Raw genomic sequence first — 4,129 nt, forward strand, 5'->3', positions numbered from 1 at the left:
ATCCTGACAAAACCACTGCCATCCAGCAACTGGCTGAGCAGTATTTAACCCATGTGTCATCTCTAAAGACAGATGTTGCAAAGTCGGTGCCACCTTTTCTCCCCACACTTAAAAATCTTCCAGAAGGGAGGAAGGATTAAAAAAAAAAAAAATCAAACCAAGTAAGAAAAAAAAAAGAACAAAATTATTATCTTTTATCTGCTAAGGTTTTCACATAAGAAATATTTCACAAAGTAAATATTAATCCTCTCTCTATTCTCCTTGTTTAATCCACATTTCCACAACATACCATAGATTGTTCCCAGGCCAAAGAATACTGACCTACAATTTTAGAGGTCACTAAGTCTCTGAGAGTTACCTGCCCTAGAGTAAATGAGCAGAAGGGTGGCAAAAGTTCCACCATGTTCACAACAAAGTTGTTTTCTTGCCATTCTAAACAAAAGTGTCAGTGGGACAAACAACTGCCCAATTAAAATAGAATTAAAATGTTTAAAAATTAAACTAGAAATATTTCCATAGTATGATAACAGCAGAGTCTCATGACTAATTTGCCCGTAGAGGATCAGACAAGAGAACAGATGGAATATCTCCTGAAAAATGTAGCTTTGCACATCAATCAAGCCTATACCATCCCAGCTGGTGTAAACTCAGCTCATGTTGGACTACAAGCCTGTCTATTAATGGGTGAAATGCTGAAACAGGACAGTTATTGCACTTGCATTTGGACTTTGAATGAACTATAGTCTTATACTCTTTTTTACCCCTGCACATCTTGCTAAATTTTAATGCCTCTTATATAAGAACAGAACTGCAAACTAGCACAATTTAAACTACTTTGGCATTTGTCCTCGTTAAACAGATTAACAGCCTAATTCCCTGTTATCTGCTCTGGCTAACTACTCGTTTCCAGGTGTTTCAGTTGCTGTTCTCTAAAGCAGAACACACACTGATACTGTATGTGCATGTGTAGATATAAAAATATATGGAGATTAAACTTTCATTTTTTTTATGAAGACCGGTAAGAGCTATCACGTTTCCTAAGAAATCTCTCCTAGAAAAGAGAAGAAGTTCCTGGAAAGCTTTTTTTCTCACCATTAGAATGCACCACTGGCTCCTACACAATAGTCTAGACCTAGTGACTTACATCACTGAGGGAAAAGGACATAGAACACCTCTGTAACTGAGTAGCTGTGAATGGTTTTTGTTTTCCCTGTGCTTCAGTCATTCAGGTTTTTTCTGTATATGGCAGGAGAACAATAGAGGAGTGACTAAGGAACTTTCTAATTTCAGAAAAAAAAAAATAAAACCCCAAACATTTAATGGTAAAGGGAAAACCCTTCCCAGGCTACTTTACTGCAACTCTTGTGTTTGTCAGCAGTATTTATGTTCCTGTTCTGCAAACGCTTGGGTCAGGTTTATCAGCTGATGAATTACCATTTGCAGGCATACCCCTTCCAGACAAATTCTTGGGATTGTAACCTCTTTGGGTTGAGCACTAAGTCCTTTTGGTGTACTTATGACACTTAATCTATTACAGTTATGAAAAGAAACAAGAGCTAAAACTGAGTACTCTGGGAAATGTTTGATTCTCCTTACTTACAGAGAACCAAAGGGTTATATTGCATTTAAAATCTCCCATCTCTGAGGTTTGAGGAAGTTTATAATGAAAATACCTTAAGTTCTCCGAGAAGGCTTAATTTCCAATTAAACACTAGCATCTGATTTTCCTTCAAGGGGAAAAAAGTTTCAAAATTATTACTTTTGTTCCAAATTCAGACTCAGCAAATATACTGGGGACTCTGGAACAGCCCAAGGTTACTTTGTGCCTGTAGCCTTAGTTGTTCTTTTGTCAGCAATCAGCTTCTGTGCCCCTTCATCTGTGCCCCCCTCATCTCCTCTGCCCCTCAGCTAGAAGTCTAAATAAGAATTATTCCTAATTGAGTCACAACTGACCTTGAAATTATTTTGCTTAAAGTTCTGCCTTCTCAAGAATAAGAGTTGGCTGCACTTGACAATCTCTATGAAAATGCTTTAATTCTGTATTATTTACAGCACTTTACAAAGCAACACACACTCTGTCTGGAAGAAACATGACTGGTTTTGCAGCAAATTGTTCACTTTCAAGCCCATACATGGTACCAGGATGGGACAAGCTCATCAAGATTTCTTCTACTTACCTCTCATGGTTTCCTTATTTATTGAAAAAACGGATTATTTTCCTCTTTCCAGACCTGTTGGGATCAGCAGTCTTAAAGGAGACTTTAAAATAAGAAGTCATAAGACCGCAATATTCTCAATCTAAGTCATCTGAAGAAGACAAACATGATATTCACAATGTTACTGCCAAAAACTAAGCCCCAAAAACAGCATTCCATTATTTTATTAAGGCAAAAAGTTTAATCTGGCAAAGTTCCCACACGACTTTGACCATGCTGGCTGTAGTAGTTGAGAGACATCGTTCTGCTCCTAATGCAAATGGCTTTGCTGGCAGCAAGAAGTCAAATGTATAGATTTCTTGTCAGAGATAAAAAGAGTACAAAAACATGCCAACTAAATTATGACTGATAGAGAAGGAACAGGAGAAGATTAAGGATTTTCACAACACTGCATCTGACTTCCTTTTAAAAAATAAAGCAATACTCTCATCACATGAAGACCAAGTAGCTGCTTTCTCTTTCCTGTACAGGAGCTGACCTTATTGACTCAACTTAATTTTGTACTGTGCCGATGAACAGACAGAATAATTCTGCTGAAGTTAACTAAAACCTTTGCTGGTAATTAGGAACAAAAAAGCAGCATGCCATTCTCTAGTAAATCTGACAACACACATGCCAATAATAACACCATAATTACTAAAGAAGTCACATAAGCCTGGAAGGCCAAGATTGGGCTTGATATCTCATCTCTGGAACAACGCCTTTCTTCAGATGCAAGAATTCTCTAAAACAAGTTACTAGAGCACTAAGCTGAAATCAGTCTCTGGTGATGTGCACAGAGCATATATTAGCACACAAAGAGTGAAAACACTGTAAGGGGATACAACTCAGTCTCCCTCAGTAGCTGGCTAGGTGACAGATCTTTAATGTTATAAAATTCTTACCAGCAATTTCTGCAACCTATCCTGATCATCACCATCATTGTATTTGTACAGTACAAAACAAGTTGAGGCTCTGACATTTTATAAAGTCTATCACTGGGAATATCCTATGGCTGAGGATTTCCACAGCCAAGCAGCAACAAGGATAAGGCCCATATAGAGGCTTTGAAAGCAAGATACGCATCCACAGACAGTGCCATACTCACCCTAAACATACCAACAGACCAGAAATAAAAGCTTGCTTAATTTTAAATAAATAAAATTTGATTATTCTTTAAAAGAATATAAGTTACCTTCAGCAATTGCTTATTCTGAAAGTCCCCCTGCACTATTTTTTAATTAAATACCACACCTGATTGTCTTCAGACAAAGAAGAACATGAAAGGCTGCATTTGCTGTTCTTGCAACTTAGCCAAAACTTCTGATCAACAGTTCATCCCCCCCTTCTTTTCTTCTGTTTCCCAGTGGTGAGTTTCTACTCCACCTTGGAGTAGAAACTAATCCTTTTATATATATATATATATATATATATATATGACTTTACACCTTTACTTCTACTAGTCATTCCACTTCTCCAATCTTCAAGGTATTTCTGTAAAGAATCACCATTCTTTACCGCATAAATTATGATTTTCAAAATCCCCAAGGGAGTTGCAGGGTCCAGCCAGAAAGTAAACCTAAGGAATAAAATTCCTATTTCTTTCAGGTATTGGAATCCACAGATCCAGTGTAAAGTCAGGAGGTCTTTTTTACACCCAGTGCTCTTCTTCAAGGCAGTTCCTTTTTCTGCCTCTACCTCCCACAAATGACAATCACCTATTTTACTCTCTGCATCACAAGGTTTCTAAATCTGCTGCTTTTCTCTTGCAAATATGCCACTCTGATCTTAACATTGATTAACATAATTAGTTGCTCAAGTAATTTTTCTTATGTTTTTAAATGGTTTGCTTATGGTTTTAAATGGTGCTAATATATTGCTGCTTTTTGGATGTGAAAGTGGTTTGTGGGTTTGAAAATCTGTCCTTTTGCTGA

This window comes from Anomalospiza imberbis, chromosome 4 (genome assembly GCF_031753505.1).
Source record: "Anomalospiza imberbis isolate Cuckoo-Finch-1a 21T00152 chromosome 4, ASM3175350v1, whole genome shotgun sequence".
Lineage (NCBI taxonomy): Eukaryota > Metazoa > Chordata > Aves > Passeriformes > Viduidae > Anomalospiza > Anomalospiza imberbis.